The 26,828-nt window shown below is 41.4% G+C and overlaps 1 long non-coding RNA gene across 1 annotated transcript in view; it reads right to left on the reverse strand.

The window, feature by feature from the left end:
- Positions 1-6,367: 6,367 nt before the first annotated feature.
- The window catches only part of LOC138751034 (uncharacterized), a 75,901-nt gene continuing 55,440 nt past the window's right edge, over positions 6,368-26,828 (reverse strand). Inside the window, exon 3 of the long non-coding RNA XR_011349675.1 lies at positions 6,368-6,452. This is a non-coding gene — a long non-coding RNA (uncharacterized lncRNA). The remainder of the gene's footprint in view (positions 6,453-26,828) is intronic.

Here is a 26,828-nt window from a genome sequence, read left to right on the forward strand (position 1 = left end):
GGGAAGTGTCGGGATTGGTGACAGCTGATACAAGTATTCTGCTGCTAAAAGTGGGCTGCAGATCAGACATACAGAAAATGCAGTTAACCAATACACACCCAGTTCTGTATTTCGGATAATCAGAAATGTACTGTACATATCAGGTATAACTTACAGTATTTAATATGTTTTATGATAGGATAATCTACTTTCTACAAACATCAAGCTGAGCAATGATAATTATGTACAATATATCAGAAGCAATTATTATACATTAAAATAATAGCAATGAAATTACACCCCAGGAACTATTGTGCAAATACTTAATATATTCTTTGAATGCTCACGATAAAATGACAGAATAGAATGTGAGGTGAGACTTTATAGGGGCATATATTACTATAAAGCTCAAATGAATTGTGACAGCCTTTTTCACAGGGTGGGAGAGTAGAGGGTGAAAGTGACGGAGGAGAGATTTAAAGAGACCGAGGAGTAACATTTTCACACAGAGGGTAGTGGGTATTTAGAATGAGCAGCCAGACAAAGGCAGGTACAATTACAGCTTTTAGACACTTAGACGAGAAATATTTAGAAGGATATGGGCCAAATACAACCAAATGGGACTCACTTACAAGTAGACAACTTGGCTGGATGGAAGAGTTGAGCTGAAAGGTCTGATTCTGTGCTGTATTTGATTTCCATAACCTAACATTTCAAGTACTCGTATTGCTGGCAACATGAGGAGAGTATTTTTCAGGTAAATATATTTGCTACATTTGTTTTTTCATGGACGCTGATCTTGAGGAAGAGCCAACAGAGGCTGAGGTCTCAAGAGAATGATGTTCAGAATAGGTTATGGCTTTCTAAAAAAGATCATGTTTATGTACGGATAAAACCTTTTACAGCATAATAAACTTGTCCAGTATTCTTCATATGAGCGACTATCAGACAATTTTTGACATTGAAATAGAGATAATTGGATTTGCGACCAACATCTCAGACAAAAGGTTAGTTAAAGGATGATTGTAAAAATTATAGATTTTGCTTTCTAGTAAATGTGTTATGCAAAAAGTAAGTTTTTAAGTGATAGAGGCAAAGGGTAATTTAGTGTTCATGGAGTATGGAATGATTAATACAACAAAAAATATTTCAAGGTGATGTGTTACAAGTACAGATAACCAGGAGGAATAGTAGATCACAAGATATAGGAGCAGAAGTAGGCCTATTGGCCCACCAAGTCTGCTCTGCCATTCTAATCATGAGCTGTTCCATCCAATCACTCAGCCCCACTCCCTGGCTTTCTCCCCAGAACCACTGATGCCCAGACTATTCAAATACCTGTCAATATCTGCCTTAAATACACCCAATGACCTCGCTTCCACAGCAGCCAGTGGCAACAAATTTCCCAGACTCACAACCTTTTGACTAAAGAAATGTTTCCACATTCCCTATTTTAAATTGATGCCTTTTTCCTGAAATCATGCCCTCTTGTTCTAGAATCTCCTACCAGGGGAAACATCCTTGCCACATCTACTCTACCAGGCCTTTCAGCATTCAAAATGTCTCTATGATGCCCCCTCATCCTTCTACACTCCAATGAGTACAGTCTAAGAGCTGACAATCGTCCCTCATATACTCACCCTTTCATTCCTGGTATCATTGTATTAAATATTTTCCAAACTCCAACACCAGCAAGTCTTTTATCAAATACAACACCCAAAACTGTACACAGTATTCCAAGTGAGGTCTGACCAATACTTTACAGAATCTCAACATTACATCCCTGCTTTTTTATGCTATTCCTTGAGAAATGAATCCCAACATCGCATTTGCCTTCTTCACCCAACTCAACTTGGAGATTAACCATTTGGGTATCCTACATGAGGTCTCCCAAGTCCCTTTGCACCTTGGAATTTTGAATTTTCTCCCCATCTAAATAATAGTCTGCCTGTCTATTTCTTCTCCCCATGGAACACCACTGGAATCCAGTAACCAACCAGAATAGTAGCCTAATGTGTGGCATCTTGTCTAAGGCTTTTTGAAAATCCAAAAACACAACATCCACTGTATCTCCCCTATCTGTCCTATTTGTGATCTCTTAAGTAATTGCAATACATTTGTCAGGCATGATTTTCCTTTCAGGAAGCCATGTTGACTTGGGCCCATCTTTTCATGGACCACTAGGTATTCTGTTGAGGAACTTTGGGGGACATCCAATGCGCTCTAGTATTTGCCAAAGCCCTTTCCTGCTCACGGTGTCGAAGGATTTGGTGAGGTCAACAAAGGTGATGTAGAGTCCTTTGTTTTGTTCTCTGCACTTTTCTTGGAGCTGTCTGAGGGCAAAGACCATGTCAGTAGTTCCTCTGTTTGCGCGAAAGCCGCACTGTGATTCTGGGAGAATATTCTCGGTGACACTAGGTATTATTCTATTTAGTAGAATCCTAGCGAAGATTTTGCCTGCAATGGAGAGCAACGTGATTCCCCTGTAGTTTGAGCAGTCTGATTTCTCGCCTTTGTTTTTGTACAGGGTGATGATGGTGGCATCACGAAGATCCTGAGGCAGTTTTCCTTGGTCCCAACAAAGCTTGAAAAACTCATGCAGTTTGGCATGCAGAGTTTTGCCGCCAGCCTTCCAGACCTCTGGGGGGATTCCATCCATACCTGCTGCTTTGCCACTTTTCAGTTGTTCGATTGCCTTATATGTCTCATCCAGGGTGTGGACCTCATCCAGCTCTAGCCTTAGGGGCTGTTGAGGGAGCTGGAGCAGGGCGGAATCTTGGACTGAGCGGTTGGTACTGAAAAGAGATTGGAAGTGTTCTGACCATCGGTTGAGGATGGAGATCTTGTCGCTGAGGAGGACTTTGCCGTCTGAGCTGCGCAGCGGGCTTTGGACTTGGGGTGAGGGGCCGTACACAGCCTTTAGAGCCTCGTAGAAACCCCTGAAGTCGCCAATGTCCGCGCTGAGCTGGGTTCCTCAACATGATTATCCAACTGCACGAAAACCAACAAGGTCGGGTCAGATACAGCAATGAGCTCTCTGAACCCTTCTCCATTAACAATGGTGTGAAGCAAGGCTGTGTTCTTGAACCAACCCTCTTTTCAATCTTCTTCAGCATGATGCTGAACCAAGCCATGAAAGACCCCAACAATGAAGACGCTGTTTACATCCGGTACCGCACGGATGGCAGTCTCTTCAATCTGAGGCGCCTGCAAGCTCACACCAAGACACAAGAGAAACTTGTCCGTGAACTACTCTTTGCAGACGATGCCGCTTTAGTTGCCCATTCAGAGCCAGCTCTTTAGCGCTTGACGTCCTGCTTTGCGGAAACTGCCAAAATGTTTGGCCTGGAAGTCAGCCTGAAGAAAACTGAGGTCCTCCATCAGCCAGCTCCCCACCATGACTACCAGCCCCCCCACATCTCCATCGGGCACACAAAACTCAAAACAGTCAACCAGTTTACCTATCTCGGCTGCACCATTTCATCAGATGCAAGGATCGACAACGAGATAGACAACAGACTCGCCAAGGCAAATAGCGCCTTTGGAAGACTACACAAAAGAGTCTGGAAAAACAACCAACTGAAAAACCTCACAAAGATAAGCGTATGCAGAGCCGTTGTCATACCCACACTCCTGTTCGGCTCCGAATCATGGGTCCTCTACCGGCATCACCTACGTCTCCTAGAACGCTTCCACCAGCGTTGTCTCCGCTCCATCCTCAACATCCATTGGAGCGCTTTCATCCCTAACGTCGAAGTACTCGAGATGGCAGAGGTCGACAGCATCGAGTCCACGCTGCTGAAGATCCAGCTGCGCTGGATGGGTCACGTCTCCAGAATGGAGGACCATCGCCTTCCCAAGATCGTGTTATATGGCGAGCTCTCCACTGGCCACCGTGACAGAGGTGCACCAAAGAAAAGGTACAAGGACTGCCTAAAGAAATCTCTTGGTGCCTGCCACATTGACCACCGCCAGTGGGCTGATATCGCCTCAAACCGTGCATCTTGGCGCCTCACAGTTTGGCGGGCAGCAACCTCCTTTGAAGAAGACCGCAGAGCCCACCTCACTGACAAAAGGCAAAGGAGGAAAAACCCAACACCCAACCCCAACCAACCAATTTTCCCCTGCAGCCGTTGCAACCGTGTCTGCCTGTCCCGTATCGGACTTGTCAGCCACAAACGAGCCTGCAGCTGACGTGGACTTTTACCCCCTCCATAAATCTTCGTCCGCGAAGCCAAGCCAAAGAAGCAAAGAAAGAAGGTATTCTGTAATCTCATCCTTGATACTCAACTCCAGCAGCTTCGAATCCACCAACATCAGACTAATACGTCTAAAGTTTCCTTTCTGCTGTCTTGCTCCCTTCTTAAACAGCAGAGTGAAATTTACAATCCTCCAGTCCACTAGAACCATGCTAGACTCCATTGATTCCTGGAAGATTATTACCAGTGCCTCCACAATCTCTACAGATGCCTGCTAACATAAATTTAGCTTCCTCCCTAATTGCCTGTATTCCTTCTTCAGATCTTTCTCACTTTTCTTACCTATGTCATTGGTTCCAACATGTATCAAGACTTCTGGCTGTTCCTCTCTCCCCTTATTCTGGATGAATAAATGAATTCATAATGATCTTATCAGTGTCTTTACAGATATTGAGATGAAATGTTTCTTTCATGTTGTCTTACTATTCCTTGTAACTTAAAACATCTCATCCTTTGCTAGTCTGTTGGAGAATAACATCCCCAGAACCATTTCACTGGCATGTCAGGGGGTTAGCCCTCATGGTGGAACGGTTGGCATAGCGGTTAGTGCAATGCCTTTACAGCGCCTGCGATCAGGACTGGGGTTTGAATCCCACGCTGCCTGTAAAGAATTTATATGTTCTCCCCATGTGTGCGTGGGTTTTTCTCAGGAACGCCAGTTCCCCCCACCCTTCAACCCTTCAACCAGAGGTAATCAGGTGTAAATTTGGAGGCACAGACTCATGGTCTGAAATGGCCTGTTACCGTGCTGTATGTCTAAATTTAAAAATTTCTTTTAGATCTTGTGACAAATATCTGGACTTTCCCACATTGGAGGACATGATACACTCTTGAAATGTTTCCTTAGAAGGCTACATGCATATCCTCTGTTATTTTTCTTTGATGTATATTTACTCTGCCACTGTTGACAGCGAAGGGGATTCTAGTTGTCTTTGAACATGTAGTAGAGTTATTAAGAAATAAAAATCTTCTGAATATAATGCCACTGAATCAATCCAGGTGATTTGCCACAGGCCTGGAACGCACAGTGCATGAAATGTTCTTTTCTTCACATTTCAGCAGACTCTATGTGATGCAGATAATATCTAAAGTGAATGTTCTCCTCTCAAGATACTTCTGAACTTATAAATATATGGAAGTCATTCAATGTCTGAGTAGTGGTATTTAACCCTACTTCAATAAATATACACAGAGCTCAAGGTTATTTAATGTGAAGAATGCTGTTATTAATTATATTAGGCAGAACCACCCACTAATTATTGGCTTAATTGGTATTTCAGACACTGAGCACTATTCCAATTTAACTTGTTTAAACATTACACAGAGAATGAGGACTTATGGTAATTACCAGAGCTGCTGGGTTATCGGCAGTGTTAAGACATGCATTAGTTGGTAATTCTGGTAATATTGCTGCATACAGAACAATTCAACAACTGATCCTTTAGATAATGGTGGGAATGTCATTGCATTTCAGAGAGAACAAAAGTTTGTTGATTCATAAACTGTGGAATTAGATTCAACCATAAATCTTTTGTTCGGGTGCATTGGTTAAAATTCAACTGAACCTTTTATCAGATCTCAGCCACAGATTGTGCATTGCTCAGGTGATCATATTTACAAAATAACAAAACAGGATACCAAGCCTTTATCATGGATTAAAATAACACCTTTACACCTTAGGAAGAGAGCTTGAAACATGAGAGTTAGTGCACGACTGAATTATTACCATTTACTTAGTATTTGATAATCTGACTATTATACATTTAGAACATCGAACATTATAACACAGTATAGGCACCTTGGATCAGGATGTTGTGCTGACATATATAAACCTTCCCTGCTTCACACCCATAATCCTCTATTTTCTTGCATCCATGTGGCTGTCAAAGAGTCATTTAAATAGCCCTATTGTACCAGCCTCTATCACCACCCCAGGCAATGCATTCAAGACACCCACTATCACTGTAAAAAATAATACCCTCCTCTTCCCCCCCCCCCCACCCCCTGCCCCGATGCCTCCTCTAAGCTTTCCTTCCCTCATTGTCCTCTGATCTGTTATCCCTGGAAAAATGTACTGGCTGTCCACTCTATCTATGATTCTCATAATCTTGTAGACCTCTATTAAGTCACCTGTCACCATTCTTTGCTCACGTCAGAAGATGTTTTCCAATCCAGGCAACACCCTGCTCGCTCTCCAAAGCTTCCACATCCTTCCTGCAATGAGACAACCAGAACTTGAACACAATACTCCAGGTGAGGTTTAACCAAAGTTTTATAGAGCTGCAACATTACCTCACGACTCGAACTTAATCCCCCAACTAATGAAGCCCAGTATACCATAAGCATTCTTAACTACCCTAAACAACCTGCAGTGACCTTGAGAGATCTATGGATTTGGACCCCAAGGTCCCTCTGTTTTTCCACACTGTGAAGAATCTTGCCATTAACCATGCACTCCACCTTCAAGTTCACTTTTCAAAATTCATAATTTTACACTTATCTAGATTGAACTCCATCTGCCACTTTTCGGCCCAACTCTGCATCCTGTCATAACCTGTAACAACCTTCTACACTGTCCACAACACCTTCAAGCTTCATGTTATCTGAAAACCTACTGAACCATCCTTCTATTTCTTTGTCTAGGTCATTTATAAAATCACAAAGAGCAGGGATACCAAAATAGGTCTCAAGGTGGCACAGTTACCGCAACACTAGTGACTCAGGTTTGAAATCAGCGCTGTCTGCAAGGAGTTTGTATATTCTCTCTGTGTCTGTGTGGGGCTCCTCTGGGTGCCTCAGTTTCTTCCCACTCTTCAAAATTGTATCAGGTTTGTACTTTAATTGGTGTATTTGGGGGGCATGGGCTCGAGGGCTGGAAGGGTCTGCACTATGCTGTATATCTAACTTTAACAGATTCCTGCAAACTCCAATTGTCACTGACCTCCAAGCAGAACCTGTTCCATCAATAACTACCCTTTGCTTTCTGCAGACAAGCCAATTTGGAATCCATACAGACAAGGTTCCATGCCATATGACGTTCTGAATGATTCCACAATGGGGAACTTTGTCAAATGCCTTACTAAAATCCATATGCACTACAAATACTACTCTTCCTTCATCAATTTCTTTTGTTACTTCCTTAAAAATCTCAATTAAACTCCTGACTCATGGCATGCTCCTCACAAAGTCACATTGACTATCCCTGATAAGACTATGCTTCTCTAAATGCTTGTGAATCTTGTCTCAAGATTCCTCCCTAGTTTGCACACCATTCCTGCAAGACTCACTATTCTATAATTCCCAGGACTTTCCCTATAACCCTTTTCAAACAAGTGGACTATATTTGCTATTCTCCAGTGCACTGGTACCCCTTGCAACCTGGAGTATATATTGTGTGGACTTATCAATCCAAATGTTTTCAAGAAGATCAAGCACTTATTCTTTCTTAACCTCAACATGGTCCAGCACATAAGTTTGTTCTCTACTGACCTCACAGTGATCAAGGTCCCTCTCTCTGATGAGTACCAAAACAAAATACTCCTACCTCCTTTGCCTCCAGGCACATTACTTATTTTATCCTACGGGTTTAATTAAAGGATTGTGTTATCCCTACGGAAAGACAAGCAATTAAATACACATCAAACCCTTTCCAGGAGACACCACACTTGACGTAACAATGTATTCAAGTTATTTTAACTATTACCAATTGGAGATACTTTCAATCAATAAGAAATGGTTAAGTATGGCATGGTTGGCAGAGCAGTTAGTGCAATGCCTTTACAGTGCCAGTGATTGGGATTAGAGTTTGAATCCCACATTGTCTGTAAGGAGTTTGTACATTCTCCTTGTGTCTGCGTGGGTTTTCCACAGGGGTTCCAGTTTCCTCCCACCATTCGAAATGTACTGGCGGTGTAGGTTAATTGGGTGCAAATTGGGTGGCACGGTCTCAAGGGCTGAAATTGCTTGTTACCATTCTGTATGTCAAAATTTAAATTTTACATTTTAAGTCATATCACACAGAAACAGAGTCCACCCAGAGCATGAAGCATCTACTTACTTGGGTTCTACATTGATTCCATTTTATTCTCCCACTTTCCCATCACCTTCCTCTAGATTCTCTGACTCAGTGGAAATTCACAGTGGACCAATAACCCATCAACCCATCTGTCTTTGGGATGTGGGAGGAAATCAGAGCACATGAAGAAAACTAACATAGTCATTGGGAGAACATAGATAACACCAGAGGTCAGCACTCAATCTGAAGTCCCTGGATTGGTGAGATTGCAGCCCTACAAGCTGGACTACTATCCCACCCTCATTACCTCCCTCTAAATATCTGTTCAAAGGAGAAGATTCAAAATTAATACTCAATGATAAATGGCAATATTTTACAAATTCCAAACTCTTTAAGCAAACTTCTGTTACATTGACAAAATTAATTTTCAATAATCAGAATTCTTTTATTTTTAATTTTTAAAAAATTTTCACACTATGAACCAAATCAATCACAATACACACAAACATTTTCCTCTTGAATATACACAGTGGCATTTTCTCCCCCTTTTTCCCCCCTCCCTTCCCTCCCTCCTTCCCACCCCCTCCAAACCCATTAAACGTTCAACATATACAATAAAACCATTAAACAATGTCAATGAAAATAAACAAGAAAATTGTGTCATCTACTTTTATACACTGAATCAGGTCATTTTGTCTTCTTCTCATTCTATCTTTTTAGGGGGTGGAGCTCTGCGGTAGGCCCTCTCTGTTGTGTTCCATGTACGGTTCCCAAATTTGTTCAAATAGTGTGACTTTATTTTTTTTTAAATTATATGTTATTTTTTCCAATGGAATACATTTATTCATTTCCATGTACCATTTCTTATTTCCAAGTTGACATTATACATTTTTTTGCTACAGCTAATAAATCATTTTTTTGCTACAGCTAATAAATCTTTTTTGCGCTTCATCCAGTTTGAGGCCTAATTCTTTACTTCTTATATTACTTAGAAGAAAGATCTCTGGATTTTTTGGTATGTTGCTTTTTGTGATTTTATTTAATACCTGGTTTAGATCTTCCCAAAACGTTTTCACTTTCTCACATGCCCAAATTGCATGTACTGTTGTTCCTGTTTCCTTCTTACAGTGAAAACATCTGTCTGATAATGTTGGATCCCATTTATTTAACTTTTGGGGCGTGATATATAGCCTGTGTAATCAATTATATTGTATCATGAGTAACCTCGTATTTATTATATTTTTCATAGTTCCAGAGCATAACTTTTCCCATATATCATTTTTTATCTTTATGTTTAAATCTTTTTCCCCACTTTTGTTTGGGTTTATAGCTTATTTCATCATTTTCTTTCTCTTGCAGCATGATGTACATGTTTGTTATAAATCTTTTTATTATCGTTGTTTCTGTAATCACATATTAAAAGCTGCTTCCTTCTGGTAATCTCAGTCTGCTTCCCAATTTGTCCTTTAAGTAGATTTTCAGTTGGTGGTATGCAAACATTGTACCATGAGTTATTCCATATCTGTACTTCATTTGTTCAAATGATAATAAATTATTTCACAAAAAACAATTTTCTATTCTTTTGATCCCTTTTTTCTCCCATTCTCTAAAGGAAAGGTTATCTATTGTGAAATAGATTAGATGATTTTGCGTCAATAATAATTTTGGTAGTTGGTAATTTGTTTTTTCCTTTCTACATGAATCTTCTTCCATATGTTGAGTAAATGGTGCAGTACTGGAGAACTTCGATATTGCACCAGTTTTTCATCCCACTTATAAAGTATATGTTCTGATACCTTCTCCCCTATTTTAGCTAGTTCTATCTTGGTCTAATCTGGTTTTTCCCTTGTTTGATAAAAATCTGATAGATACCTTAATTGTGCTGCTCTATAATAATTTTTAAAGTTTGGTAGCTGCAAACCACCTTGTTTGTACCATTCTGTTAATTTATCTAATGCTATCCTTGGTTTGCCCCTCTTTCCATAAGAATTTCCTTATTATTCTCTTTAGTTCATTGAAGAATTTCTCTGTTAAGGGAATTGGTAATGATTGAAATAGGTATTGTATCCTTGGAAAGATATTCATTTTAATGCAATTTACCCTCCCTATCAGAGTTAGTGGCAATTCTTTCCAATGTTCTAAGTCATACTGTAATTTAATTTGTATAGGTGGCCTAAATTATTATCTAATCTAATACCTAGGTAGCGGATTGCTTGTGTTTGCCATTTAAGTGGTGATTCTTTTTTAAACTGTGTGTAATCCACATTATTCATTGGCATCACTTCACTTTTATTTGCATTGATCATGTACCCCGATATTTCTCCATATTCCTTCAATTTCTTATGTAGTTCTTTTATTGATATTTCTGGTTCTGTTAAGTATACTATGATGTCATCTGCAAATAAACTGATTTTATATTCCTTCTCTTTTATTTTTTATCCCTTTCATTTTATTTTCTGTTTTAACAGTTCTGCCAATGGTTCTATTGCTAAAGTGAACAGTGAGGGAGATAGTGGACATCCCTGCCTAGTTGACCTACTTAATTTAAATTGGTTTGATATATATCCATTTATTGTCACCTTCGCCAATGCTCCCTTATATAATACTTTAATCCAATTAATATATTTTTCTGGTAGGTTGAACCTCTGTAATACTTTGAATAAATAATTCCATTCTACCCTGTCAAAGGCTTTCTCTGCATCTAAAGCAACAGCCACTGTTGGTGTCTTATTTCCTTGTACTGCATGGATTAAGTTAATGAACTTACAGATATTGTCTGTTGTTCATCTTTTCTTAATAAATCCAGTTTGATCTTGTTCTACTATTTTTGGTACACAGTCGGCCAATCTATTTGCTAATAGTTTTACTATTATCTTATAATCTGAATTAAGTAGAGATATTGGTCTATATGATGCTGATGTTGGTGGATCTTTCCCCGTCTTTGGCATTACTGTGATTATTGCTGTTTTACATGAATCTGGCAAGTTTTGTGTTTCTTCAATCTGGTTCATTACTTCCAGGAGAGGAGGAATTAATAACTCTTTAAATGTTTTATAGAATTCTATTGGGAGTCCATCCTCTCCAGGCATTTTATTGTTCAGTAGCTTTTTTTCCTCTATTTCATATGGTTTTATCAATTTGTTTTGCTCCTCTTGCAATTTCAGTCATTTAATTTTAGCTAAAAACTCATCTGTTTTGTCTTCTTTCCCTTCGTTCTCAGTTCGGTATAATTGTTCGTAGAATTCCTTAAAGTTTTCATTGATCTTTGTTGGGTTATATGTAATTTGTTTGTCCTTTTCCCTTGACCCCAATACAGTTCTTTTAGCTTATTCTGTTTTAAGTTGCCAGGCTAGTATTTTGTGCATTTTTTCCTCCTAGCTCGTAATACTTCTGCTTTATTTTCATTATATTCTTCTCCACCTTGTAAGTTTGTAATGTTTTGTATTTTATTTTTTTGTCTGCCAATTCTCTTCTTTTTGTTGCATCTTCCCTTGTTGTTAGTTCTTTTTCTGTACTTACTATTTCCCTTTCCAACTGTTCTATTTCCCGATTGTAGTCCTTTTTCATCTTAGTTACATAACTTATTATCTGCCCTCTAATGAAGGCTTTCATTGCATCCCATAATATAAATTTGTCTTTCACTGATTCTGTATTTATTTCAAAGTACATTTTAATTGGCGTTCCATAAATTCTCTAAATTCCTGTCCTTTAAGTAGCATGGAGTTTAATCTCCATCTATATGTTCTTGGTGGGATGTCCTCCAGTTCTATTGCTAATAACAGGAGTGAATGATCAGATAACAATCTAGCTTTATATTCCATTTTCCTAACTCTCCCTTGGATATGGGCTGACAACAGGAACAGGTAAATCCTTGAGTATGTTTTATGTCTACTCGAATAATATGAGTGTTCCTTCTCCTTTTGGTGTTGTCTCCTCCATATATTCAAAAGTTGCATTTCCTGCATTGATTTAACCATAAATTTGGCTATATATAAAGATGTAAAAATAATGTAAAAGTAAGAACTAAAGAAGGGAAAGAAAAGGGAAGTAAGGGAGAGGGGAAAAAAGGAGGGGAATAAAGAGAAGAAAAGAGGGTTAGCTTTGTTTTAATGTGAAGAAAAAAAGTCTTTTCTGGAGGGGACTGGGTGGGAGAGAATAAGAGTCACTGCGAGATCAGTTGACACTTTCAAATGGGTTCGCAATCCAAATGGAGAGGGGAGTTGTGGTTGCCCCGCAAGGGACAAGGGGCGACTCAGAGAGGGGGGGGGACATTTGGGGTTAAGGGAATTTTAGATGTGGGAATGGTAGAAGTGTTGTCATACATTGAGTTCAAAAAAGGAAAACTGAGAGATGAAAGTGGGGAAAAGGGGAAAGGTGGTGGTGAGGAAGCTGAAATGAGGTGTAAACAGAGTATGAGATGGCCATGTTGCACTATATGACTATAAATATTAATGGAATACATAACCAAATCAAAAGGAAGAGCCTATTAAATTTACTGAAAAAAGAAAAAAAATAGATATAGTGCAGGAAACGCATCTAACTGGAGTGGAACATAATAAATTAAGGAGAGACTGGGTAGGGCACGTAGCGGCAGCATCATATAATTCAAAAGCCAGAGGAGTAGTTATATTAATCAATAAAAATGTACCAATCAAAATAGAGGAGGAAATAATAGATCCAGCAGGGAGGTATGCAATAATAAAGTGTCAGATATATTCAGAATTCTGGAATTTGGTCAATATATATGCACCTAATGAAGAGGATCAAAAGTTTATGCAAGATATTTTTTTGAAGATTGTAGATACACAGGGGAATATACTGATAGGCGGGGACTTTAACCTTAATTTGGACCCAAAGGTGGATAAAACTGGACAAAAGACTCGCAAAAAGAATCAGAATTCTTCTTTACTGCAGTTAAAAATGTGATCTTCAGCTGCTCCTCATCCTCTCACTCAAAGTATTTTTTGATTCGTGTCATCCATTGCCATTGGCAGTGAGTATATAAATGACACAAGCTGCTAGGAGTTGTATACTTTGGTAAAAAGTTATGGTGTCAATGTAGACACTTATAGCAGTACTATTACATTAATATCCTGTTCACAGAGCAAATTGATTCTGCTAACAGGATACAGCAATACACCAGCCAAAATTTTAAGTGTTACATGCAGTGCTTTGTTAACATGGAAAAACCCTTATGCAAGGTTTTCAGTCACAAACTACAGCACAAATGAGGCCTCTGCTGCGGCTGAAAACAGAAACCTGGCTTCAAGTTGTACAGCTTATCATTAACACCTAGTAGAGCAATTAAAAACACACTCCAGTTACAGGTATAGGTCAGTTAGCGCAAAGGTAACATTATTTTAATAATTTTAATAATTTAAAGCTACGAGGGCATAGGCATGTCATCAATCTATTCTTCACTCATTTAAAACAAATTACATAGTACTCTATGGGCTCTCTGGCCCATGATATCCTCACTTAATATTGTGCCCAAATTAAACTAAAACTCTGTTGTTTGCACATGATGCCTTTCCTTCTATTCTGTGTAGTAAGTAGTACATCTACCTAGATGCCTCTCAAATGTAGCCATCACATCTGCTGCCACCATTACTCCTGCCAATCCATTCTAGTCACTAAAAAAATCCTTCACATGTCCTTTAAACTCACCCCTTCCTTAAACTTAAATGCATCTCCTTTAGTTTGTGACAAATTTACCCTGGGTAATAGATTCTGCCCACCTACCCTATCAATGTCTCTCATAATTTTCATTTGTGTTTCTTTCACAATCATTGTTTAGGCATTTGCATGTCCCTTTAGCTGGAAATAAATGAGTTAGCTCTTGAGGCCAATAATGCAGGAGTTGATTACATGGAATGACTGGGCTTGAAAGCTTGATTCTTTACTTGCTAATATTGCATCATGGAGGACCATCTGGCCCACTGAGTTTGCTCTGCCATTCATCTAGATCATGGCTGATCTTCTATCTTGGCTCCATTTTCCAGCACAATGCTGATTTCTTAATTTCCCCCAACAGCCAGAACTCTATCAATCTCAGCTTTGCTTTGAATATTTTCAATATCCGAGCATTCACAGCCCTTGGAGCAGAAAATTTGAAATATTAATCAACATCTGAGTGAAAAAAATTTATTCTCATCTCAGTCCCTAACCCCTAATTTTGAAATATTCTGAATGAGAGGAAACATCCTCTGTTTTAAGACAAGATTAAACATTGCCCATTTTGAAGTTCATTAATGAAAATAGCAATCATGATGGACTAGTACCAAAAGACTTGGACAAATAATTTAAGAACTCAATTCCAGATCCCACAACAGGAGGTATGGAATTTAAATTCAAGCAATTTTAAAAAATCTTGAATAATTAAGGTAGAACCAGCAATGGTAAGCATGAAATTACCAGATTATAGAGTTGTCAAATCAAACAACACAGAACCAGACCCTTTGGCCCATCATGTCCATGCCAACTGCTCTACGCATCAATGTTAATCCCATTTGCCTTCATTAGGACTGTTTCCTTATATGCCTTGCCTGTTTATGTTTATCTAAATATCTCTGAAATGTAGTAATTGTATCTGACTGACTCTGCCACCACATTTCGCTGTGTGTTCCAGCTATCAATCACTCTCTGTACTATAAAACTTTCCCTTCAAATCTCCTTCCTCTCACCTTAATTGCAGAACCTCTTGTTTTCAATATGCTTTGTTGCAGGGAAAAGAAATTTGAGGTCTATACCAAGTAAAGAGGGACGTAGATTGTGCTAACTCAGTAACAGGGAACCGAAGACAGGCCCAAGCTGCGGAATACATCAGTGATTGCACCAAAATTTCAGGAACACATTTATGTTATAACATCCACCCTTTGCTGCCATAGGAAATTGGATTTATTGTTAAGTTCCAACCATGATTATGGATGTGATGGGAGATGAGGACCAGGATGCAATAGCGATCACGAAAGAGATAGATAAATCCCCTGGTCCTGATGGAATGCATCCTAAGGCACTGATAGAAATGACATAATTTACCAAAGTTCTCTGGACAGGTGTGGCAGATTGGAAGTTGGGTATGTCACACCACTATTCAAAAAAGGATGTAGGCAGGAAACTATAGGGCAGTTAGTTTAACATCTGAAGTTGGGACAATACTTGAAGCTATCATTAAAGAAATAGCAAGGCATCTGGAACAAAAAGGATCCATCAGGCAGATGGATCCAATAATCCAATAATGAATCCTGCATGGATTCAGCAAAGGGATGTCTTATTGGATACTGGAGTCTGAGGATATAAGCATGGTAGAGAAGGGAGCAGGTGGACATTGTTTACTTGAATTTCCAGAAGGGTTCCAATAAGTTGCCAGATAAAAGACACACAAGGTAAGGATGCAGAGAGTTGGGGATGATGTATTGGTATGGGTAAAGGATTTGTTAAGCAATGAAAACAGAGTTGGAATACAAGGTTGTTTTCTGGTTGGCAATCAGTAGTGAGCAGAATGCCACAGAAGTCAGTGCTGGGCCTGCAAATGTTCACAATATACATTAATGGAATTTACTCACAGAAGGGACAGAGTGTCGGGTATCTAAGTTTGCTAATGACACTAAATTGAGCAGAAAAGCACATTGTGCAGAAGATAGAGGGTCTGTACAGAGGTATAGTGGGAAGTGGGAAAGAGTCTGGCAGATTGAATACAATATTGGTAAGTTTGAAGTTATCTACTTTGGAAGGAAAAATGGAAGATCAGATTTTTACTTAAATGGTAAGCAAATGTACCATGCTGTCACGCAGAAGGACGGGAGTATTTGTGCATGAATCGTCAAAGGTTGGTTTGCAGGTGCAGCAGGCTATCAAAAAGGAAAATGGAATGTAGGCCTCATCGCAAGAGGAATTGAATTTAGGAGCAGGGAGGTTATACTACAGCTGTACAAGGTTTTGGTGAGGCTGCTTCAGGAGTACTTGCAGTTCTGGTCTTCTTACTTGAGAGAAGATGTACTGGCTTTCGAGGCAGTGTAGAGGAGATTCACCAGGTTTATACCAGAAGAGAGGGCTAGTTTATGAGGATAGATTGAGTCATCTGGGACTCTACTCACTGGAATTTAGAAGATTGAGAGGGGATCTTATAGAAATGTACAAAATTAAGAAAGGCATAGATAAAATAGAGGTATGTAAATTGTTTTCATTGATGGAGGAGACTAGAACAAGGGAACATAGTATCAAGATTCAGGGTAGTTAGATTGAAGGCAAACATGAAGAGGAACTGGTTTTCCCTTGAAGATGGTGAATCTATGGAATTCACTGCCCATTGAAGTAGTTGAGGCTACCTCAATAAATATATTTAAGACAAGGTTGGATAGATTTTTACAAAGAAGCAGAATTAATGGATATGGGGGAAAAGGCAGGTAGGTACAGATGAACCAATCATCAGATCAGCCATGATTTCATTGAATGACAGAGCTGGCTCAACAGGCCAGATGGCTGACTGTTCTATTCAGGAATAGGTTTCATGGGTTCAAGAGAATCAAGGCTGGACACCTGTTATCAACCAGCAGGGATCTTTATTTATGTATATTGGAATTCACAAAAAGGCACACACTCACACAGACTAACTCAGAATAACACACAAATACCTACACATTGGATGCAAATAAATCACTGCTAAACATTATGAGCTCTAGATTTAGAATGCAAGGCCCAACAATGTCCATCCTGCCAAAGGCACAGCACACCAATGAGCAATAAATTAATTACAACCGACTGGTATATCAAATGAACCTGGTTTCCAGCATTGACCATGACACAGGATCCAGTACAGGCCCATTGAAGTTGGCCCTCCGACGCCCACCCATGTCAGCAACCTGGACAGTACTGATCTCAAAGTAGCAGCAAAAAAAGGACCACCAATCATGCATCAACTGCACCTGTGGGCATATCTAACTATTGATTGGCACCCAGAGGACCAATCGCATGCCATCTGCAAGAACCAATTAAACATCAGCCTCACAGATGGGCAGATTAAGCCCTTGATTGGCAGGTGAGGTCATTTCCGACCAGGCTTGCTGGAGAGGTCCCATGACCCTCCACAATCCACATGACACCTCATCCTGCTCCTATTTCTTAGGTTCTTATAATATTGCTGTAAACAGAAATGTGGATTCATTGTTAACTAAGTTAAAATTATAGTTAAAAAAGCATCCTATTCTGTAATTAACTTTTATCTTGCTTGTAACTACAGTTGATCTTTGTAACCCCCATTCTGCATTCAAAACAGAAAAAGAAAGTTAATCAAGTTGAGAGTATAAGACCTGTTCCAAAAACATGCTCAGGTGATCAGCTTTGACTGGTCTCCTGATGCGCATCAGTTTTAATAAATTGCCTGTTGTTTCAAACATCAGCTCCAAATGGTATTTCTATTTTGCTCCTCCATTTTAACTCCTCTGCGGAGATCTGAAAGAGTGGTCCTTCTCTGCTTCTGCTTGAGGTAGAGTGGTGGTCCTCAGCCTGGTACAGGTGTTATACTCTCAATGGATACAATTACAGAAACTTGACTCTTGTCAGGAGTTATTTAGGTAGGTGAATAAACTCTTCCTGGCACAGGTATGATTGAGCCTGTTTGAAAAAGATGGATACCACACCCTTTTGGAGTGATATATTGAAGAAAAACATGAATACATTGGCAAGTTGATTAGCACATCATGGTAAATTATATCTTTATGTCTATATGTGATTATGACTGCTGTGTATTGTGTGGCTGTGTGTGCACCACTGTCCGTATAAACACTGTTTCATTTGGTTTTCTATGTATAGTCAGATGATAATAAATTTGAACTTGAAATGAGATTAAAATACAGGGAACACGCATGTTAAAGATGCTAGGGGTATGGAAATGTACCCTTACACAATTTGCAGCATTTACTAACCAAATAATTTAAGATAGGGAATAAAATTTGATCTCATGGAATTTGTCTGAAGAGAAAGTAAATACATCAGCATTTTTTTTTCAAATTGCACTTTTTGATGCACACTCTTATGATGTGGTTTGCATGTTTCAAAAAATCGTGATGTGGCCTGTTTTCTCAGAGAGCACCTCCTGTAATGCAGGGTCTGGGGTCTCCTGTAATGTGACTTTCATATTACAAGCTCAACGATTGATTCCAAAGTTTCCTGTGTTAATCATTTCTGATTTTAGCTGCAAAAGATAAATTGTTCAGACAAAAATAGAGTCCAATTCACAAGAATTTATGGAGTAGCCTGGCAGATGATGGAGTTATTTATTTCTTTTACTGAATAGTTAATTTTCTTTATTTGTTCTTTTGTTGGATTTTGGACATTGCTCCCAGGCTAACATTTATTGCCCATCCCTAACAGCCCTTGAGAGGGTGGCAATGAGTCACTCTCTTTAACCAGTGTCTTCCTACTGATGGAGATATTCCCATCTGCAGGCTCCCTTCCAAGACCTACAGTGGCCAGAGTTGGAAATATATGGCTGGATTCACTCAGAAATGGTGAAGGACGAACAATGTATTTCCAAGTCAGATTTTTGTAGGACTTGGAGGGAAAGTTGAAGATGCTAGAATTCCATCAACCTATTGACCACAATCTTGCTGGTCAAGACAACAGGTGTGATGACTGAGCTGCTCAGGTAAATGGTTATAGTCCACTTTGTAGATGGTATATACTGAATCCATCAAGCACCAAAGGTGAAGGGCACAAATGTTTAAGGTAATGGAAGGGAATGAAATTCAGGTGCTTTGTTCTTGATTGGATTTAATTTCTTATGTGTGAATTGGAGGAGCAAATCCGTAGAGACATAGCAAGAAACAAAGTTGTGATAGTAGGAGATTTTGACTTTCCACATATTGTCTGGGACTCCCATACTGTAAAAGAACTGGATGGCTTTGAGTTTGTCAAATGTGTTCAGGAAAGTTTTCTAAATCAATATACAGAGATACCAACTAGAGAGTGAAATACTGGATCTCCTATCAGGAAATGAGACAGGACAAATGACCTAAGTATTTGTTGGGTAACATTTTGGGTCCAGTGATCATAATGTTATTAATTCTAAGTTAATTATGGAAGAGGATATGTCTTGGCCTCGGGTTGAGATTCTAAAATGGAGAAAGGATCTAGAATGCATGGATTGCAATAAGTTTTTTTTTCGGGCAAGGATATGTGAGGTAAGTGGAGGACCTTCAAAAGAGAAATTTTGAGAGTAGAGTTTATATGTTCCTGTCAGGATTAAAGGCAAAGTTGCAGGCACAGGGAACCTTGGTTGTTGAGGGATATTAGGGATCTGGTTCAGAAGAAGAGAGAGGTGTATAGTAGGTACAGGCAACATGGAGTAAATGAGGTACTTGAGCAATATAAAAAATACAAGAAAACCCTCAAGAAAGAAATCAGGAAGGCTAAAAGAAGACAGGAGGTTGCTTTGGCCAACAATGTGAAGGAAAATCCTAAGTGTTTCTACAGGTACAGTATAATTTTTAAATATTTTTTTTTATTTAACACGTCACCATGTTATTTGTATAACAATATATACAAATATTCATCATTAAAATATACACAGTGACATTTTATTTTTCCCCCTTCCTCCCACCCTCCCCACCCCTTATAACTTATAGCAAGAAATAAAATAGAGAAAGCAGAAAAATAAATAAACAATAGAAGAATGCAAAAAAAAAAGAAAGAAAAAGAAATTGTGTCATCCAAAGTTTCATATTTTAATATTTTTGTACTTGTATCCTATCATTTTAAGAGATGGAGCCTGAAATTGGTGGTTTCTAATATACTCCATGTATGGTTCCCAAATTTGTTCAAATAAAGTATACTGTTACCTTTGAAGGTCAGAGTGGTTGGCTATGTATTGAGCCAAAAGAGATGTGGGAGATATTAATTTTTTTTTAAAATCAGTATTCACTCAGGAAACTGGCACAGAGTTGTGGGAAATAAGGAAGACAAGCAGTGAGGTCATAGAATCTAAACAGATTAAAATGGCGGAGGTGCTTGCTATTGGGTTAAATTCTCAGGGTCTGACAAGATATTCCCTCATACCTTGAAGGAGGCAGGTGTAGAAATTGCAGGGGCTCTGGCAGAAATATTTAAAATGTCCTTAGACACAGATGCGGTGCCAGAGAATTGGAGGGTAGTTTAATAAAGGGTCCAAAAGTAACTCTGGAAATTGTAGGCCAGTGAGCCTGATGTCAGTAGTAGGTAAATTATTGCAAGGTGTTTCTTAGAGATCGGATATACATTTATTTGGATAACCATGGACTTATTAAGCTACATGTCTTTGAGCTTGGTATGTCATGTTTAACCAATCTTAGCGAGTTTTTGAGGAGGTTACCAGGAAACTTGACAAAGTAAATGCTGTGGATGTTGTCTACGTGGACTTTAGTAAGGCCTTTGATAAAGTTCCACATGGGAGGTTAGTCAGGAAGGTTCAGATGCTCTGTATTCATGGTGAAGTAGTGAACTGGTTTTGACAATGTCTGGATGGGAGAAGCCAGAGAGTAATGGTGGATGATTGCTTCTCAGATTAGAGGCCCATGACTAGTGGTGTGCCTTAGGGATCGGTGGTGGGACCATTGATGCTTGTCATCTATATTAATGATCTGGATTGTATTGTGTGTAGTTTTGCTTACCTAACTACAGGAAAGTTATCAATAAGAAATAAAGAGCTCAGAGAAGATTTACTAGGATGTCTCCCAGACTTCAGGAACTGAATTACAAATTGAACAGTAAAGTTAAATAGATTAGGACTTTATTTCCTGGAGTGTAAAAGAATGAGGGGAGATTTGATAGAGGTATTTAAATTTCTAAGGGGAATAGACATAGGTAGGCTTTTTTCCATGGAGGGTAGGTGAGATACAAACAAGAGGACATGGGTTAAGGGTAAAAGGGAAAAAGTTTAAGGGAACACGAGAGGGAACTTTTTCACACAGAGAATGGTGGGAGTGTGGAATGAGCTGCCAGCTGAGGTGGTGAATGTGGGCTCAATTTTAATATTTAAGAAGAATTTGGACAGATACGTAGATGGAACTAGGCAGAAAAATGGTTTGACACACACTAAAAGGACTGAAGGAGCCTATTTCTGTACTGTAATGTTCTATGGTTCTATGTGGAATTGTCTAGGTTCCTGGAGATAGTCATATGTCTAGGTTCAAGCAGGAACATGGATATAATCACATTCGGTAACTGTCACCCAATCAAATAGGATTTGTCCAAATATTAAAATATATTCTCAAGTTTTGAAGAAGTTGTTGTCTAAATCATAGGTTAAGACCTCTAATTTTCTAATTTTTCTGTGTTAATGTATCTTGTTATTTTACTGGTGTGCCACTCAAAAACACACAAAGGAAAGTGATAAGAAATGGATTGGACACTGAATGTTCTAAAGTCATGTACCTGTAACTACACTTTCATTCTCACCCTTTCTGGATCCCCCTGCCTTCACCCATCCTATCACCCAGTTTTATTCCCTCAACCATCTGCTTCCACTTCCTGCTTTCCTTACTATTGAGATTCTACATCTGCAGCCTTCTGTTTTAAGGTTATCACTTTCCAGCTTCTGTTTCTATCTTCTCTTCTCCTCCCCACCTGCCTTCATCTCCCCCACCCCCATTTTTCCCTTACCCACCACCCATTGTTTCCCCCTGCTCCACCCAGCTCTACTACTATCTAACGTGTCTATCCTCACCCAGTTCCACCAATCACCGGCCCTGTTTCATCTCTTCTTCTCTCCTCTTAATACCAGTTATCTCTCCTCTGCACTCTCAGTCCTGGTGCAAGATCTTGAGTTGAAAAGTCAACCAAACCTTTGCTTCCATGGACACTGCCTGAACCCTTGAGTTTGATTTGCTTTTTGCTCCAGATCCCAGCATTTGATATCTTTTCTGCTCCACTGATTTTTCTTGCAAATGCTCTCCCACAGAAGGATAGAAGTTAAAATCCAACCTGATATGGGTGCCAGTGTTGGAATGGTGAAATCTGAGTTGTCTTATGTGGTGATAGGTATATACTCCTGTGAATGAGTGGCTGGCCCATCCACTGATGATTCGCTCCCCAGTATCTCCTCCCCTTATGACCTGGCCATAAAGATCAACCACCCTCCCCCTATCCATTCATTTGAGCACATGGTGTCGGGCCAGCTACAATCTAAAGTGTATTAAAGCCTATCATCTCCATCTCAGTCTTTGGAGTTATTGATAGAGCATATCAATTTAATACACTTTAATTTTTCACACAGGATGGACAAGCTGCTGAGACTCGACAGGCTAGACATCAATCCACAGGTGCCCGGAGCTGCCGAGCAGTATGAGCAGTGGATCGCCTGTTTCTCAATCTTTCTTGAAGTCACAGCAGCCCTGGTGGACACAGACGAGAAGAGACTCAAGGTCCTACAAGCTAGAGTTGGCCACCGAGTGTATTAGGCAATCCGGAGCTGCACCATCTCCCCAGAGGCCATGGCTGAACTCTGCACCTTCTACCGACCCAAAGTGAATGAGGTGTATTCATGATATGTGCTGGCCTCGAGGAAACAGCAACCTGCTGAGTCCATAGATGAGTTCCTTTGGGCCCTGTATGACCTGAGGAAAGACAGCTGGAGCACTGTTTCGACCCCCATACCTGCAGCCCAGTGCGTGGAGGAGTTGGTCCGGGATGTCTACGTGTCAGGGGGTGAGGTCTGACTATATTCATCAGTGACTGCTTGAGGAGGACAAGCTGCCTTTGAAGAGAGACTTTCAGCTTGCTAGGACTCTCGATTTTGCCCAGCGTAATGCCAAGGCGATTGCTGCCAATAAGAACAGGCCCTCTACCTGCAGGCCACAGGCACTGCCATTTTGGGACCTGGCATCACAGTCTGCCTCCATGCAAGTGGGTCACAACCCCACCACCACTGCTCCCATGATTGAATGCCTGAGGTGCCACTTCTACGACAAGCTAAAGCAGCCCCAACAACTCTGCCCAGGATATGGGAAGAAAGGAGATTACCAGAGCATCTGTAAGTCAAAACCCTCCTCAGTGAGTAGCGCTGTGTGCACCCCCTGGGGGTGGGCCATTGAACCTGATGCAGCTTCCGGTCCAAAACAGCTCGACTGCGTGCATGACATGGGAGTCGCCATCTTACCTGATGTCTCTTCCACCTTCCTGGATGACATCATTTCCACCTTTCACTGCCTGGACGATGTCACTTCTGCCTTTTTCCTTCTCCTCGGCCAGTATGACCATCTGGTCAACATGGGGGCCGCAAGGCCCCCCCCCACCCCAACAACAGCAACGATGATCCAATCCTGGACTCAGTGATACTGAACTAAGGCAGTCCTCACCTGATCACCCACTCGATGTTGGGGATTGAGGTAAATGGGAAAAGAGCGAACTGCCTGTTTGACAGTGGGAGCATGGAAATCTTCATCCATTCAGACACTGGCCATAAACACTTTTCCCCTCCCCCCCCTCCCCCCCCTCCCCCCCCTCCCCCCCCTCCCCCCCCTCCCCCCCCTCCCCCCCCTCCCCCCCCTCCCCCCCCCTCCCCCCCCCTCCCCCCCCCTCCCCCCCCCTCCCCCCCCCTCCCCCCCCCTCCCCCCCCCTCCCCCCCCCTCCCCCCCCTCCCCCCCCCTCCCCCCCCCTCCCCCCCCCCCCTCCCTCAGTTAGACCTACAAGCAGCACCATCTCTATGGCCAATCTGTTGAGATCCACGGGTACTGTGTAGCATCGTTAATGGTGGGGGGGGGGGGGTCGAACATTACGATAACTTTCATTTGCTTGTGATGCCACAGCTCTGCAAGCCAATCCTCCTGGGCCTCGACTTCCAGAGCCAGTTCAGAGTATCATGATGGTGTTCAGAGGATCACAACTGCCCATAACAATGTACAACCCCTGACACACAGCCTCCCACACCTCCACCCCCCCCCCCCCAGCAGCCAGCCTCTCCTGTGGCCTTTGCACCCTCTGCATACCCCCTCCATCATTATTTGAGAACCTGACCCCAGACTTCAAGCCTATTGCGACAAAGAGCAGGCGCTATAGTGCTGAGGACAGGGCATTTATAAAGTCCGAGGTGCAGTGACACCTGGCGGAGAGGATCAAGCCCACAGTTCGAGCCCATGGAGAACCCAAATTGTAGTGGTCAGGGGCGGGAGTAAACCCTGTATGGTGATCAACTACAACCAGACAATCAACCGATTCACGCAGCTAGACACTTACTCCCTCCTCTGAATCAATTGTCAACATGGTTATAAGATCGCCCAGCATAGGATGTTCTCCAGGATTGACCTGAAGTTGGCGTACCACCAACTCCCCCTTTGCCCAGGGGACCGCCAATATACTGCATTCGACGTGGATGGCAGGCTCTACCACTTCCTCCGGGTGCCTTTTGGAGTCATGAATGGTATCTCCGTGTTCCAGAGGGAGATGGATCGGATGGTAGACAGGCATAACTGATAGCCACTTTTCCTACCTTGACAATGTCACCATCTGTGGCCACGCCCAGCAGGACCACGTCACGAACCTTGCTAAATTCCTCCACACAGCTAAGTCCCTCAATTTGACTTACAATAAGAAGTGTGTGTTTAGCACTACTCACCTGGCCCTCCTTGGATGCGTCGTGGCACATAGTGTCACTGCCCCTGACCCCGACCGCATACGTCTCATGGTGCTCTCGATCCCTCACAACCTCAAGGCACAAAAACATGCCTGGGGTTATTTTCTTACTATGCCTAATGGGCGCCCAATTATGCTGATAAAATCCACTCCCAGTAAGATCCATGAACATCCCCTTATCAGCAGAATCACAGGCTTCATTCACCCAAATCAAAGGAGACATCATTAAAGCCACGATGCATGCCGTGGATGAATCCATCCCATTCCAAGTGGAAAGTGATGCCTCCGACTTCTCACTGGTCACCACTCTCAACCAGGTGGGCAGGCCAGTGGCATTTTTCCTCACACTCTATGGCATTGAGACATGACTCTCCTCCGTCGAGAGGAAGGCACAAGTGATCGTTGAGACAGTATGCCACTGCTGTCATTACTTGGTGAGAAAAGATTTACCCTGCTGATGGACCAATGAGCCATGGCCTTCATGTTCAACACTAATCTGCAGAGTAAAATCAAGAACGATAAAATCCTGAGGTGGAGTATTGAGCTCTCTGCCTACAACTATGATGCCCTATCCCGGGGGACGTGTGCCAGCGTGCATCTCAGCCTCCTCCAGTCCCTCTGCCACCCCAGAGTCACGAGATTGCTTCACTTCATAAAAGCTCGGACTCCACTAAGGGCCAGTTCTGTGCAAAATGTAAACCGAAGTTCTTCCAGCCTGACAAGTTGCACCGCATCAAAGCCACGCACCCCTTTGAACAACTCAGTGGTGATTTCAAGGGACCCCTTCCCTCATCCATTAGGAATGTCTAAATCATCAACATCATAGACGAGTTCTCCAGATTCCCATTTGCCATCCCCTATCTTGACATGACCTCACCCGTTGTCATCAGGCCACTCCGCAACATATTTACCCTTTTCAGGTAACTGAACTATATCCATAGTCCTTGGGGGTCCTCTTTCATGAGCGACGAGCTGCAGTAGTACCTGTTGGCTAGAGACATAGCCACTAATAGGACCACAAGCTACAACCCCAGAGGGAACAGCCAGGTGGAGAGAGAAAACACCACCATTAGATACACTCTATCAATGACTCCAAAGATTGAGAGGGAGACTATAGGCTTTAATACACTTTAGATTGTAGCTGGCCTGACTGCAGGTCACAAGGGGAGGAGCTACTGGGGAGTAAGTCGTCAGTTGGGAGGCGATCCATTTATACACAGCAGTATATACAGATCACCACATCTTATTCCATCAATACTCCTTCCATCAGCACCATGGTGTGTCAGTATGTCAACAGGAACGGACTGCCTTGGTAGTAGTTGTGGTTCTCCAGGCACATGCACACACAGAATTCACAGGCCTTGAACATGTTCAAACTCCCAATCTAAGCTGAGTAAACTAGCCTTCCACTAGCTTTGATTGCTTCATTGGGCACCTTTACTCTTTCTGCTGCAATGGTGGAGATCTCGCTGTGGAAACTCATTTCAATTCTCCACTCCGTTCTCATGCTGATACGTCTATCCGTGGTCTCATGTACTGCCAGTCTGACACCACCCACATATTGGGGGAAACACCTCATACTTCATCTGGAGACCCTTGAATTAGATGCCATTAATAACAACTTCACTGGCTTCCATGAGACCACCCTCCATCTCACCCCTTTCCATATCCCTATGTCTTCTTTCCTCTAGATCTGTATCTCTCTGTTTCCCTATTCCACCGCCTCCTTTCCTCTGGCTCTGCATTCACAGAGCCACCCCCCTCCCATGATCAATTCCTCTCCTGTCCTCTTGTCCATGTCCAATTATTATCTTTTGCCTGTTGGCTCTTTCTCCTGTCTGTTCTTCCATCCTTCCCCAGCATTTTTATTCAAATGCTTGCCTGCATTTTGCTCGTACTTTGTAGGATTCAGGCCCAAAACTTTGGTTATATATCTTTATCTCCTCTGGACATTACGAGACCTGTTGAGCTTC

Source organism: Narcine bancroftii, chromosome 1 (genome assembly GCF_036971445.1).
Source record: "Narcine bancroftii isolate sNarBan1 chromosome 1, sNarBan1.hap1, whole genome shotgun sequence".
NCBI lineage: Eukaryota > Metazoa > Chordata > Chondrichthyes > Torpediniformes > Narcinidae > Narcine > Narcine bancroftii.